Consider the following 16,241-nt stretch of genomic DNA (forward strand, 5'->3'; position numbering starts at 1 on the left):
TTGTCCCTCCCCCTCCCGCCCAACCTTTTTAGGGGGGATTTGTTTTTTTAGGAGTCTATGTTTATCCTTTTTGTCAATGTTTGTTTTTTCTCTTAGATTTATTGTGGTAACTTTTAATAGGGCAGATTTGTGTTTCATTAGTTTGTATTTTTGTTGGTTTGTTGATTCCGCTGGTAGGCAGGACTAGTATGTGGTGGGGCAGAAGGACAATCGCTGAATCGGGGAGGGGGGGCTCAAATGGGGGATCAGCACAGTTCAGGGAGGTCCCGATATGGTCAAGGACCAAACAGTTGGGTTTGGGCAAAGGTAACAGGGGAATATTGTTTGGTGTCAACAGTTGGGCAGGATTTTTAGCACTGGTTTGGTGGATGGAAGTGAAGACTGTTGAGGAAGGAGGTGTTGCTGTTTAGTTTGGCTGGGGTTAATCAGCATTTTACAAATGTATTAGTGAGGTCTACAGTTTTGTAAGGCCTTTTGCCAAGGCTATTATAAGTTCATTTAATTAAATTTGATCAGACCTGTTTTATTAAAGTGGGCTTTTACCCTTGAGATATTTTTGCAGGGTTTTCTTTGGTGCGCTGTCTCGCCCGAAATAAGCCTTACACTATTATTATATTTTCTTAATCATTAATGGCATCTTCAGCTATGTCAAGTTAAGAACTAATGCTTCATATCTATGATACAGGCCTATAGTTTTAAGTATGGGCACCTACTACAAATTTTGCATTTAACACATTTCATTTTTAAAAGTAAGATTTTCAAACTTTTTTGTAAGCATTTTGCAAATGACTAAACTTGCAGTATATATATATTATATATATATATATATATATATATATATATATTTTACAGTGAGCTGAGTCTATGTAAGTATCGTTATTCTGTATCGACATATGAACATGTAGGGCATTTATTATTTTCTGGGGTAGCTGTGTCACATTTGAACATTACCGGTTGGTGTGTATTTGCATAAAGTAAACCTACACCAAAATTTGAAACTTTCACATACGAGTCGCAAAACTAATATGTGCACAACCTCACGCCTCAACGCGTCCATTTTTCCGAGATATCAACTTTGAATTTAAACCCCTAAATAGACCTTACTCCTGTGGTTTATGAGACGGTGGTCTCTGTTGATCTCCTCCTAAACCATAATTTTCATTTTAACGGATCCACAGCTTTTGCCAGCTCACGACTGTGAATAATGGATTTTGATCAAAATGGGAAAGGGAAGATTTAGCAAAAAAATGCATTCTTTTGCTCAAAATTGTGAATTGGAAATGATGCCGCACATCCCGGGTTAACACTTGTTTTAAGCTATTTTGAAAGGCGTGTGTGGAGGAGGGGGTGTTCGGACGTATGAGGGGGCACGTCTCGTGTTGCACTGAAACGAGTGTGGTATCCAACGCACAACATTTCCGGACACCGGAGACAATGTTTGTCCGCAGAGCAGACGCTGTCCCTGGCGGGTGAGCGCTGGTGCCCCCGGGGGCAGGCCGCGGCTCGGGGCGGTGCAGGCGGAGTGCTGGGGCAGGGGGCGGGGGCTGCTCCGGTGTCAGGCGCTGTCGCCGTGCTAAGGCTGTGTTGCTGTTGCCATCTCTCCCTCCGCTAAACCAGGCATCGGCTGCCCTTCAATCCCATTCAGAAAGGGCGCCGCTGGTGGCAGACCTTGGGAGCAGCGCCGGCGTCGTCTACGGAGGCCGCGCCTGGATCGCCGGATGCTGTAAGAACTCGAGACCGGGGTCTGGGCCTGCGCCGCCGCCGTGGCTCTGTTGCTGCTGAGGAAGTCGATGACATGCCGGGGAACCGGAGGCGGAGGAGGAGGTGAGCTGTGTTCAGGGAGGGAGTGCTTCCTAGCTGTCTTTGCGGTTTTAAACCGAGCTGTGTGTTATTTTAGAATCGGTGCCCGTTTCACTTTCTAGTACCTGTGCTGCAAACAATCTACTGCCCTTGTCTCCATACTGTTACACCGTCCCTCTCTTAGGAACTACATATTCGCCCTGCTTCTCTGCAGCGAATACTAATGCTTGGCCAACTATTGCCCCTTTTGAGGCAGCCTAAGGCGCCCAGTGCTTAACCTCATGTACACAGCCCCCCGCCCAGCCCTGATCTGGTCCCAGTTGTTCGCTCTCTTCCTGCCACCCTGCCCTCTCTTCTTGTTTAAGGCTAATTTTGCTTCAGCCCTTGGCCATTCAGCTTAGCCGACTGTTGTACCTCTCAGCTCATCTTACTCCCGGACCCATTGTGCCTAGCTCACTCTGGTGTCCCTATGTCCAGTTTCACCCGGCCCCAATCTGCCCACCCTCCTCTGTCTTTCACTGCCTCTCCTGTAGTTACATTATCTCTCAGTCTTCAATGTTAAACTGACGCTTTTATCTATCTACCTGTATGACATATGTCAATTCAACTCATATTCCTCTCTGATTACAGACTTCATGCTAAAACATTATCCTTTCCGTCCCCGGTGCCCGACCTTCTACCAGCCCAATCTCCCCAGCCCTTCTGCTGATCTTGCATGTCTGATTTTTGTCTATTTCGTCACAGTTTTCTATTTGCTCTACTACACTACCTCTACTAGTCTCCTGCCCGTCCCTCGTTGCTCAATCGAGGTACTGCCTATGCTCACACACCGTCTATTCATCGAAAATAATCTGGTTGGTTCCTACTCCTAGGCCCTGGATTCTCCCAAATCAAATCCAGCCTTGCTTTGTCAGTCTACCTCATGACTGTCTTGCCAAATCCTGTTTCCCATCTTCTCAGCCCACCTCTGTTCTTCTCACACCAGTTTTCCTCTGTTTCTGATGACCACTCAACTCCCCCTGTCCCTCTTTGCCCAGCCTGTTAATGTCACTTCCCTGCAAACTTCTTCCCATTTCTTGTCACAGCCTTTGTTACTCCCTTGCCAAACCACTTCCTGTCAATCTCTTGGCAAACCACTTATTATACCTCATTGCCTAGCCACATCCTTTTACCATTCCTGTTCTGCTCTTTCTGCCCAGACAGTCCCTCTAGCCCCTCTCTGTCCATTACTTCACACCTTTCTGTTTCCAGCCACCTTAAAACACTCTGCCCGCTCACCTCCAGCTACTTTTGTTAATCCTTTTCTTGGTCCTGTCTTTTGGGTCACCCCTTCTCTTGCCCCTTCCTTCTCCAACCACCTTTTTTGCCATGAGCAAAGTCATTCGTCTTCCCTGCTGCTAGCTGCAGCGTTTATTTACATCCGGCACTGGCCCAGCGACCCAAACCACTTTTTCCCCCATTTTAAATCCTTTATTACCCAGCTGCAACCTCTGCCCTTTTCTGAAAATCATTGACCTCACTCTTCCCTCTTTACCCATCCTCCCCACGCTAATCCACCTGTTCCTTTGCCCAATCACCGTTTCAGTCGTCACCGCTTCTAGCTTCCTGTTTACCCCATCCGCTCATTATATCACCATTCTCCACTTAATGATTTGTTGTGGCAGGTAATTAAATATTAATAAATAAAAATGATATCCTTTCCGCCCTGTGCCTTCCGTCCACTTCCAGCCTCCCTGCACCTACCTCCTACTATCCACAATCGCTTCTGCTTCCTTGTTTCTAGTATATTCTTCCTGCAGTTTAGGCTGCTCTTACGTATTCCTTTCTTTCTCCTCTTTTCTCACTTTTGTGTCCATACTGCCACTCCCTTAATTCTCTTGTCAGCTATCTCATTTCGACATTTAGCTGGCTCATTTCTGTAGCTCTCTTGTTCTAACAATTTCTGATGTTTGTTTTAGTGAGTAGCTCCTTTCACCTGCTTTTACACCAAATAATTTGTTTCATGCATGCGGGTAATGCCTACTTTTTTCTGTGCACAGTATCCTCATTTCTCCTCTTCCTACTCTGTTTAATACTATCTTGATAGACCTAACAGCATGGTGAGTGTATGCTAATCCACTGAAAACATAACCGCGCAGTATAGAATGACACTTTCTTCCTTTTCATTTCAGAAGTTTGCTGTTTCTTCAGCCCCGTTAAGTTAGCCACCTTTTCTACTTGTTTGTCTGATTGTATGCCTTTTCCATAAGTATTTTCAGGGCTGGTTAATTGTAGCCTTGTCTTCTGTTGCTGGGAGCTCGGCAGCTGCTTTGCAAGCAGTGGTAGTTATCTCATGTCTGCAATGTACCGATGGTGTAAATTGCTCCTGAGATATGTATGCCATCCTTTTAATTGCTCAGGGAATTACATTTTGATCGCGCTTTATGAATCACAGAGGTATAGTGATAAGTGGATCACAGCCACAGGTTTGAAAATGAATACATGGCCCCTTCTAAGAGCAAGGGATTCAAATTCTTAGTAAAAACAACGCAATTGGTAAATATTCGAGAGTTCAGCAATGAAAATGTAATAGTTAATCAACAAAATGACAACTGTTATCCAGTATAAGTAAGGTTTAGAAATAGAGGATTTAAGAAATTAGTAATTTTTGTTAGTGAATAGATCTAGAAAAATGGATACAAGACTTGACAGAGCAAATGTCAGAATATCCTTAGTGACCTTTTGTGGAAAACTTGTGCCTAAATACATTACTCTCTATAATTGGAACAGACAGTGGAACTTTGAGGCAGGACAGCTAACATGTTTGGTTCAAAGGCAATAACTTCTATGTGTCCACTCGCAAACCCTTCTTTGGCTATCATTAGTTATTATGAGTAGTGGTGTGTCGTATGAGAAACTGGTACGTTTGGGGGATGTGCCTGGTGCTATAATTTTTTATGTGCTCTTTTTGGGGGGGCTTTTTGACTCTGGCTCAAAATGCTTGAACTCGCTATTAAATGTAAATCCAGTATTTGTAAAGTGCGAACAGTAACCCGGAGACATCCCAGCACTGGGGGCTGTTGGAAAGATTAAGCTAGCCATTGCCCTTAGTCACATGGTCCTGGGCTGACCTGCTGCAGGTGCCAGGTATTGAACCGTGGGCCCCAGATTCCAGCGTTAGTCGCCCTGGCTGCGGTGCCACACCTCTTCCCTTATTAGCAGCCAGCAATGTACTTAAGTGAAAATACAGTAATGACAGATTGATAATGAATTATGCAAAAATGTGGGTATCGCTGCAGTTGTCCTAATTCAAAATCCTTCTTTCTAATCTTTGTTGCTTTTGATGTTGTCTGTTTTATGCTGTTCAGCACAAAAAGGGCCGCTCCCAGTAAGGTGTCCCAGGTGCTACAGTTTATCAATACGGGAGTGCAGGCATCTCATAAAAAGTGAAGGACTAGTCTCACACACCACCTGGGATCATGCTTCATCATTGACCAGTCCTCTCCCTCTAAAAACTTCGTTTGGTAGAGGGCGGGCATACACCTGATGACAAGGATGCACTTCTAAACTAAGTGCTGAATGTCAAATTAATTTTAATGTTACTGGCATCTATATGGTTATTAAAACAGGGTGATCGGTGTGTCGCCATCGAGGAGAGGAGGAGCACACATGTAGGCGCAGAGCGGAGATTGCACCACGGATCACGCATGCTCAAAGGGATCTCCTTCCGTCACCCTCTTATGGGGCAATCTGTCCCAACATTAGGGCTTTAGACACAGGATGCATCATAGTGGAGTGTGATCACGATCACCCCACACAATGGAACCCTCTCGCCACAGTCTGGTAAGAGTGGAGCCCGCAGTTATTTCACTACGTCCTGATGAATGCCACAGACCCTACTGGGCCATCTGGCAGAAACATGTCGACCACATTGATATTGTTGGGGGGGACAATAGAATCCCCAACACACCGATCACCCTGTTTTAATCACCATATAGATGACAGCAACATTAAAATTAGTTTGACATCTATATTGGCTTTTTAAACTAACTTTTTGTCTGTAAGGGCCCCCACTTAGTTTAGATGTGCATCCCTGTCGTCAGGTGTATGCTCGCCCTTTACTAAACCAAATTTTTAGAGGGCGAGTACTAGTCCATGATTAAACATGACACCAGGTGGTGTGTGAGACCAGTCCTTTTGTTGGATGCCTGCACTCATGAATTGATAAACTGTAGCACCTGGGACACCTTACTGGGAGCGGCTCTTTTTATGCTGAACATTATATGTTGGAGGCTGCCGCTCGTAGCACTCCGTGCCTCTGGTTCCCTCCCCCCAGATCTCCTCTGGGCCGTGTGGTTACACATCTGTTTTATGCTACCTACCTTCAACTCTCTGGCGGTGCCTTTGTGAAGTCCTTCTGTGTTAGAAAGTGTGTTTATTCATGTATTATCCCGCTGCCCCTTCACTCACGTTTAATATTACGGCTTCCAACAGTTCCAGAATGTTCATGGTTTGCACACCCGTTAATTCTTGTGGGCATCCAAGAGGCACTGACCCCTAGACTTTAAAAAAATGTATTATACTTTTCAGGACAATTATTCGTTGCATACTGACAACTTGCAGTGGTTGAGCTGCTAGTGGAGAAGTGTGGCTCAGGGGTTAGAGGCAGCAGACCCGGAAGCTGAGATCGGTCCTGGACCAGGGTTCAATTCCCCGCCTCGGCGGGTCTTGTGCTAAAAATTCCACGGACTTGATAATTCTCGCCCCGGTGCCTCCTCGACTCACGGGTTCACACTCTGCGACTCTGGGCAATAGCTTGCTTAATCTCCACAACGGCCCCTCGCGGCGGGATGCCTGACTTTCACCTTGTGGATACCCTGCTATCTCACAGGGGAATACCAGGAAGGGTTCCCTAAGCAAGCGCCGGGAAACCCACTGCGGGTAGCTGTGCGCTATGCTATATAAGCTCAACTACATTTACATTTACATTTGTTTTGCTGCAGTATGTGGCTTCTGCTCTCTTTGTAAATCTTCCTGCCCTTAAAGGCCGCTCACAACTTTATGGCTTTCTCTACAGCTGGCCATTTATTTCGTATGTGCTGGACTTATCTGTAAGGATTTTTTTTGTTTCCCATGATTACTGTCTGCTTTCCATAACTCTCACTCTCCAATTTACTAGGGCAGCCCTTTTCGTATAACGGTCCCTTGCTTCATTATGCCTAGTTTTATTTTTATCATTCCCCTATACGCAGTCCTTTGCTTCAGTTTCTACTCTTAATCCCCCAAAAGTCACCCACTTCAATGCCATTCCATCCATTGTGTTACTGACTTTTTATTTGTACTTGGATACTGCCTTCAATGCTCTTAAGTTCAGTTTCCCAATTTCTATTTACGCTGCATCGTTATGCAGCAAACAAACCAGGTAAACCCAGACTTCAGCTGTTAAATCCGTCACTTCACATATCCAGCACAAACCATAAAAGAAACGTATACTGACCTTCTCTCTAGGAACATGATTCATAAGTTAATTGGCACTTTTTACATCAGATGTAGCTAAGAAAACAGTATAGCCTGGCACATCTCTGTTGCAAAATCTAATTGGAAGGATAAAAAAACTTGATAGTGATATGTCTTCATCCAGAAGAGTGCTGGGGTGAATCTTGTAAATTAAGCTGCTACTGCCTCTCTGATGAAAGGCAATCAAGGGAAACAAAACACAAGTGTTGACAAAGCCAGTAGGTTTGCCACTGGCTGCCAGTCTTTTGGAGTAACCAGTGCTCTTTTTCTTTTGCCATTGCTATTGTAAAAAAATATTTGTGTTGGTCTTCTAAAGCAAACATTGCATTGCACTATCCTTAGCAGTGAAGGGAACTACTTTGGTGTAGATGTACTAGTTATGAAAGACAAAATTCTGCCACTCACAGTAAAATTAACCAATGGCTGACGTGGGTTGACCAAGTGCCGTATTCTGTGGTGTCAATGCAAACCACTACATTGGCTCTCGATCAAGCAAAGTGTCAGGTTTAAGGGCCTGTGCATTGCACACAAAGCTCAGTACGGAGCGGCACCCAGCTACATAAGACCGATAGAAGCCTTATGTGCCTAGTCATTGTCTTCTTTCATCTGGGAGAAATTTGCTGACCTGTCCGCGCTTTAACGGAGCTACACTGGGGGGGCGGGCTTTCTCTGTGGTATTCCCCCAGTTCTGGAATAAGCTACCGGAGAGCTTACGTGGGGAAGCTAAGCTACTTCCTTTCAGGAGGAAATTGAAGACCACCTTATTTACTGAGGCATTTGGATAAGCTTCCCCACCTTTGCTCGATCAGTTGGCAGTAGGGCACTCCTGGGTTCTGGGTCACTGTGGCAGCGCTTAGAGACCGTTGGTGATTTGGCGCTTTACAAATATATATGAACAATGCCAATGACACAGCAATAGACAAATGGACGAATAAGGGCTGGCTGAAAACCCCTAAAGATAGTGCATTACAAATTAGGATTGAATGCAGGAATAATATTTGGTATACAATTTTCTTGAAAGGAGATTTTGGTAATAGCCACCGATGTAAATGACCCATGCATTAATTGTTATAAATATTGTCATGCTTTCGTTATTTTGTGTAGGACGTTCGAGCACATGTCTGTTGTATATTTGCTGTTGCTGTGTATTAATAATTGGTATGGCTGGTGTTCTGTAGTTGTTTACCATGACGGGTCTAATGACTGCAACAGATGTGTGGCCTCCTGTGAGGTATGGGCATCAATAGTGAAGGGACCTTGGGAAATGTGGGGTTGCTGCTAGCCCGCATGCACATTTTCGCGTTTACAAATATTTTCAACTCTAAAATAAATTTGTTTGTTTCCCCGACCCGGGAATCGTTTTGTCAGCAGCACTGTAGCTACGATGCCTAATTGCACATTTAATTAATGCAGTAATCTAGAAGTTTTACCTGTCACATCTGAGCATGCTTTGTTATTCCGGCTCTCGAGGCAGTCTGCACAGTGACATAGTCCCGGTGTAATGTATTACGCTGCAAGTATTTTTTCAGGGTCGGCGTGCAGCCTTTCTTGAAAGATGTGTTTCCTGTACGTATTCATATATTTTATATATTTTTTTTGGGACAGCGAACCATGCCACAACATGTACAAGATCTGTTGTCCAAACACTATACACGATTAGTTTTCATGCTTAATGTTTTATTGAACAACATGTAAAGCGATTTGTGTGATTGCAATAACGTTAGTGATGGTTCAGTATGATATTCGTTCTTTTTGTGGGCGAGATACCTCCTTAAAAGGAGTGCTTGCGTTCTTTCCTGAAATGTGTGTCCAGAGTGATTTGTGACCGGTGTATGTGATCTTCGAGAAACGGCTGCATTTCTTTTTTCACCAAACAGAGAAAGGTGCACCTAAGTCACCCAATACACTGCATACAGAACCTGTGACAGCACACACTCATTCATTTATTGAGTTAGCAGCCATGGATCAGCATAGCCTGACAAACAATCCCAACCAAGTGGCATCTGAGATTACCATGAACCCTGCCTTCGGCTTCTGTATGATCAGTTTTGAAAAGGGTATCATCTTGGACCTAACATGCCTCTCACTACATGACTCTGCATACATCCCCTTTCTTCCTGAACACTGATCCCTAGCTAACCCTTCCGGCACCAAATAATGTCATTTTGTATGTGCATTCCGTTAGCATATCTGGGGATTTGAAATACCATCCCAGTCCAGATCTGCCGTGGTTCATCTCTTCTCCATTTCTGCATGAACCTTTAAACCCTTGTCTTCGAGCACAACCTCAGCTCAGTGTATCCACCATGCTTCCAGACCACTCTTGAAGATCCCAAATACAAACCCTGTATCCTGCAGCATTGCCCCTCTTCTCAACATCACAGCCCATCACATAAGCATCAACTCTACATCCTTCCCTCTCTTTGTTGCATATCCCCGCCCTGCTGGTATATTCCCTCAGTACCTTCCGCCTCATGTGCATTATGCACTGTCAACACCAATTCCTGTACAGCACTCAATTGCTTTGTAACTAGGTTTGCATTATACTGCATAAGTTGTGTGCGTGCATGGGACTTAATGGGACTTACACTGCATAGCCCCCACACCACCCGGACGTCCATCACCAGCAAACAGAATTCCTCCTCTCTTATCATGGGCCCCCTTTATGCACCTGTCACACTATAGAGTAGTCCTTCTGGTCGGAAAACCAGTTGGCATCTCTCCTTTCTCCATGCCTTCACTCCCAAACCTCACACAACTGAAACCCTAAAGATCCCCTGCTGTCTGTGTTGTTCACTACAAAACCGAACATGTCCTCACTCGCATCAGCTCATGATTGGGTCTCTTTCTTGCTACTGGCCAGTGGCGCAGTGGACCCCCCCCACGTCAGCAGCTTAAGTGGGGGTAGCTGCTAAAAGTCTCATTACAAGTTTTTCAGTTATAAATTTTGTTTCTTCAGTTTGCATGGCTGCAGAAGGAAACGATATCATGGAATAGCATGGCAGGATTGAGAGGTCAGGGCCAAGTGCTTGTATGTAGGTCAAGTTCAGAGAAAAAAATAAAGCAAACAAGGACAAACAAACAGAGAGAGCATCAACTAGTGGAAGAAAGGCAAGGAAGAACAAGCATTGGCATAGCCAATAGGTCTCACATTTGGGGCCTTATAAGTGTTTAACCATGCAACAGTTAATTATAAGGTCCCAAAAGCGAGACCTATTGGCTATGCCAATGCTTGTCTTTAAAGGGGTGATGCATCACTCTTAAAAATAAATTATACGCAATATATGCGGATCTGAAAACTCTCTCCCTTTCTGAAACAAGTCATTCCTGTAACCTTCTACTGCTGAAAAACATGCAATAGATAATGCTAACTAGAAGCATAAACACATTAAAAAAATGATTGTAAAGAATATCCAGGCTATATGTATTTATTTAACTTAGTATTGTATTCTGATAGAGTTTTCACACAAAAAAGTTCATGTTTTTCGCGCACTAATATTTTACACACCTGGTTAGGTGTGCTGTACCTGCCCACGGCAGGGTTTCCAAAGTGAAGTCTGAAAGCTACGGGTATTCTTGTTTGTCTACGGGATTCCATTCCTTGCTCCACTGTACTGCAGATAGTGCTGAGATCTACTTCTGTTGTGTGTGAGTGCCAGGAATCAACCCATCGCGCATCAGCTGAGCTTGCCAGGCTGGGACTGCGAGCCTGAATGAAAGTGGTGAAGCTGGGTGTTGGACTGCGACTGGGGTTGAGGTAGATGGATGAGGGGGAACAATGGCGCCCGAAGATTGTTTTATAATTAACATAGCGTTGGCTTCTCTCGTCGTCCGTGCAGCAGGGGTAAGGGGGGGGGGGGGGACAGAGCATAATTAAAAGTGATAGCCATTAAAGTAAAAGCGCGGCATGGGGCACTTTATAAAAAAAAATTCTTTAAGGTACTGCACAAGCACATTGCTCTCGTGGATCATCCGATCCAGTGTGATGAAAGCGCTCCAGCGGCCTTGAAGCAGGGAGGGAGCATCTCAATTTCTGACGTGCAGTGGCATAAAGCAAATAATTTAAAAGTACAGAGCTAGGCAGCCACTAGTGAAGCACCATAATGTGTGCAGGAGTCAGTGCGCACTCTGCAAAAAGTAAAGAAAAGCACCTGGTTTCTTAAAGAAAAAATGAAATAAAAAAAAAGGGAGTGAAATGAATATTTACTTACCAAAAGCACTCGCCTGTCCGCCTCAAACATACGCTCAGCAGCATTACATCGCGCCGCCGCAAAATTAACCGCAGCGCCACGAAAGTAATCGCGGCTGGTGACGCGAGTTGTGCGCACGCGTGCATGCGACTGGAAAAAGTGCTGTGCACGTCGCGCGCGCTTGTGCGCGTTCTAGCAAGCTGGTGGCCGACAAGTGGGCACCTTTTTAAGCAGCTACTAAATGTCTCGCCAGAGCAGAGCACGTGCTGGCTCAGGCAAGACCTAAAAAATGGCAGAAAATATATAATCGTGTTAGAAACGAGATAGGGAAAAAAGTTGACAGAGGAAAGGGTGAAAGTACTGATAGGTGGAAGGAATGCAATGTGAAATGAAGGAATGAAAGGTGAAGTGGAAAAAAGGAAGGATGAATGCAAAGACTGAAATGATAGATAGATGGAAGAGTGAAAGGATCAATTGGTGAAAGAAAGGATGGGGTAAAGAATTGATGGGAGGATGCTAGAAGAGTGAAAGTAAGCGAAGTGGTTCGAACAGTGAAAGCATGAATAGATATACGTGTAAAGAAAATTGTCATTGGGTGGAGGGATTGATGGACAGAAAGACGGAAAATGGATATTTGAAAGGATGGAATATTTTGAGAACAGATGGATGGTTGGAATAATGAAAGGTAAAAAGGATAATTGACTGATGGAAGGGTAGTAGAATGAATGGATAGATGAGTAGATTTAAGGGTGATGAGAACTGTTTCATTATGGGCTGGGCTCCGTTAATGTACATCCCTTAGAGTTTTAGTTTCAAAGTGGGAGGTATTTTTTAATTTTCTGGCTACTCCCTTGCTAATGCCTCATCACAGAAACGGTGCTAATGCAGCTTCTGTAAGCCAGTCCCAAAAAACTTGCACAAACTTGTTAAATTCATCACTATAGCTTTAAATACCCTTCTAAATTCAAATTCAATTTCATATAGTTTAATCTGAGTTCCAGAAATATGAAAAACTAACAGCAATGTTGTCATCCTTCGTTCTGTCAAAATAGCCCACTCTGAACATCTGCAGCTTGAAACGCGCTGGAGCATCACCAAATAAGGTTCTTAGTTCCTGACAAAAAATGAGCAGTGAATGCAAAGTTCAGCATCCAAAGTGACCGTTTGTCAAATGTTTGTCAGTGATTGAGAATGCTAACAACCTTTCTCGGGTTTTTAATTCTGAGGCTTAGCCCGACAGTCTGCACCATCGGGACCAGCTCATGGCACACCAACCACCTCCTTTTCATGATTGCACCAAATGCAGTGCTACCAGTTACATCAGTGTACAGCTCCAGTGCCACATTGTCACCACTCCACAAAAGCATGCAAAGTAATTCAAAGTCGTCCTGCACATTCAAGTACCTCATATGGGATACTCTGAAAACTGGTTTTATTTTCAAACATCAGCCAGGTGACCCTTGTACATAGTAGATTTTACATTATTACAGTCAGTAGTTACTTTCAGGGAAACAAAGATTACAATTACAATTAGGGAGTTCCTTCTCCAATACCACTCCTCCCTCCCCCTCCCTGCATTAAACGTGGCCGTTCCCATTGCCCTATTCTCAAAAAGTGAAGAAATCCACTGACTACTTGCTAACTCGGTGTGCTGGGTTGTGTATTATCAATCTCAGCCCCTCGATATCTAGTTTGTAACATCTCAGCCATGGCTGCCATATTTTGGTAAACTTTTTAGGGCATCCTCTGGCCGTATATGTTGTCTTCTCGTCCCCAATATAAAATTCAATACTGGCTCGCCATTCCGCTAGCATGGGTAGGTCCTCGGCTCCCCAGTGCCTTGCAATGTCTCTTTTTGCAACTATCAACACTAGGATGCTCAATAGAAGTTTGGGCCTAGGGAGACCAACATTTGTAGGGATGCCGAGTATAACATATTTGGGTTCCATAGGTATCTGTGCCTCTAATATATCATTATGTTCCTTTACTATTTGTGACCAATAGCTTTGTACATGTTGACATTCCCATAACGTGTGTATGTAGGTGCCTCAGTCTGTTTTACAGCGTAGACAGTTGGGCGTTTCTGCTCTTCCCATAATGTGTATTTGAGCCCTGTCCTAGTATATCATGTGGAGGACTTAAATTGTATCATCCTTAACCGGAGCTTAATTGCCACATCTCTTGGGTGCATCAAGGCCCCCCTCCCAGTGGATGTCATCTAGTGGACCCGTGGTTTCCTCCCATTCAGTCTGTCAGGATATATTGTTAATTAAGAGTTTTATATGTCCAGGAAACCGCCTTTGAGGGTATTTCCTCTTGTAGTAGTCTACCTTCCAATGGTGCATATTCGGCCTGCAGTGTAAATGTTTTGTGCCGTCCAGGCATGTTGCAGTGTAAGTATTTGTATTTTTGAGTATGTGTCAACGGATATTCGGTTTAAAGATCCGAAAAGGTGATTATGTCCCCGTCTTTGAGTATGTCACCCACTGTAGCGATCCCAGCCCCTGAAGCTCTGCAGTTTCTCAAATGTTGCTAATCTCCTACCCTCCCTAAGTGGCGTAGCTTTTGTCAATTTCTTTTCCCATCCCATCCCATCTGTCACTCCGCCCCTTTCCAGGCCTCTATCGTCCTCTGTGTGGCAGTTAGTAGGCCTCGGACACCTGCGCCCCCATAGAGATAGTGGAGGTGGGAGTTTTACCGAAATTAGAGCCTTTCCAAATCATATGTGGGGAGATCTCCCACAGTGTCCCCCTTTCATTAATTATAATTAAATGTGCGGCCCGGTAGCAGGCTTGGCTATCCGGTAGGGCGATTCCTCGTTGTATTGGTTGCGCTACAATGTTTGCAGCGCCACTCTTGGGTGGCACCCGTTCTTTAAAAGTATACAGAGTTCATCATTGATTGCCTTGAAACTAGCACCTGGGACTCTGTGGTGTATGTTTTGGAGTATGTATAGTAACTTAGGAAGCATTATCATTTTATAGATAGCCGCTCTCCCCAGCAGCATCAGAGGGAGCTGTCCCCACCTAGCCACATCTTCACCGAATTCCGTCAGAACCCGCTTGATGTTATGTTGAAGGCAAGCGGCTTCATTTACGGAGATGTTCAGCCCCAAATATCTGAAGACCTCTTTGGTATTGGGGAGGTGCTCCAGTATTGAGCGTGTAGCAATGGAACCTCCGACGGGGTATAGACTTGACTTTTCCCAGTTTATATTGTATCCTGCATATTTGCCATATTCTTTAAACAGGTGCAGAATCGGAGGGAGTGTGGTGTCTGGGTTGGTAATATAGAGCAGGATGTCATCTGCGTAGAGAAATATCAGTTTGTCATCTTTGCGGTGATCTCCTGTATCCTGGAATCCACTGAGCTCTGGGTGAGCTCTAACCAGGCATGCCAATGGTTCTAGTACCAGGACAAAGAGCAAGGGTGACGAGGGGCATCCTTGTCTGGCTCCTCTTCTTATGGTGAAGTAAGCCAACTTTACCCCATTGATCTGGACTCTGCCTCTAGGGTTGTTATAAAGCAGCTCCACCCAAGTCATAATTCCCGTCCAAACCTCAGAAGCACTTGCTGCATAAATGGCCAGTGGACTGTGTCAAAGGCCTTTTCTGCATCTAGGGAAAGGAGCACATGTGGGGTAGACCTATTCTTCACAATCTCTACCCAGTTGGCCAACCGGCAGAGATTGAAGTGTGTGACTCGGCTGGGTAGAAAGCCCGATTGGTCACGGTGGATGCGGGATGTAATCACTTGTAGTAGATTTTTGTTTCACCGTTGAGCAATGATACTAGGTGGTAGGATCCGCACCTGGCTTAGGAATAACCACCACTGTGGCCTGACATAGGTATAATGGGAGCGATCCCTCCTCTCATGTCGCTTGATACATATTTTAAAGGTGAGGGCCTAGCAGGCTAGCGTTTTTCTTGAAGAATTCCCCATGTAGCCCGTTCGGTCCTGGGGTTTTCCCTGATTTTGGTCTATTGCATCTAATATTTCTCTCTGGGTAATATCCGTCTCAAAGGATTTCTTATCTTCCTGTGTCAAAGTGGGGGTATCTGTTCTGCTAAGGTGTTCTATCGGAGACTCATCTGCTATTGGCCTAGCATCGTATAGTTCTGTGTAAAAGCATGCAAATGCCCCACTGTAGTGTGTGCGGTTACGTGTATTTCTTCCGTCTCCTGGATCTTGTCCACCCATCTCGCCTCTCTCTCCCTTCCGCCCAGCCAAGCTATAGGCCTCCCAGCACTGTCTGCGGACTCCTAGTCGGTGGTGCGTGGATTGAATTTGGGCCTGTACCTCCCGCTCTGTTAGGGCTCAAAGTTTCCTGCGTCTAACTGCTATTTGTCGTATCAGAGTGGCCTCTGCATCTGGGGTAATCCCTTTCTCGAGTTCCAGGAGTCTACGTTCCAAAGTTTCTACTTGGCGAGTTTCTTCCCTACTATTCCGCTCGATTACGTCCTGCACCCTACCTCGGATCACTGTCTTATAAGCCTCCCAAAGGGTGGCGGCTGAAGCTACCAAACCCTCATTCTCTTGAAAGTATAGCTCAGTCTCCGTCCTTATCACTCCAGTTACTGTTTGTCCTGGAGCTCCCAGGCATTCAGTCTCCAATCCGACTGTTGTCTAGTTCCCCTGCTTCCCACCATCAACCACAGTGATGAGTGGTCAGAGATTCCCCTTGCAAGGTACTCCACCATTTCCACTGTCTGTGCCTCCCCACCGGGGCAAAGAAATAATCAAGTCTGGAGAAGA

The 16,241-nt window shown here is 45.0% G+C and overlaps 1 protein-coding gene across 2 annotated transcripts in view; it reads left to right on the forward strand.

The window, feature by feature from the left end:
• Nucleotides 1–1,513: 1,513 nt before the first annotated feature.
• The window catches only part of FAM135A (family with sequence similarity 135 member A), a 938,545-nt gene continuing 923,817 nt past the window's right edge, over nt 1,514–16,241 (forward strand). For both annotated transcript variants that reach the window (XM_078648016.1, XM_078648017.1), the window contains exon 1: nt 1,514–1,824. The gene's annotated coding sequence lies outside the window, so the exon portion shown is untranslated. The remainder of the gene's footprint in view (nt 1,825–16,241) is intronic.

The sequence above is a fragment of the Lissotriton helveticus genome, chromosome 6, assembly GCF_964261635.1.
Source record: "Lissotriton helveticus chromosome 6, aLisHel1.1, whole genome shotgun sequence".
NCBI lineage: Eukaryota > Metazoa > Chordata > Amphibia > Caudata > Salamandridae > Lissotriton > Lissotriton helveticus.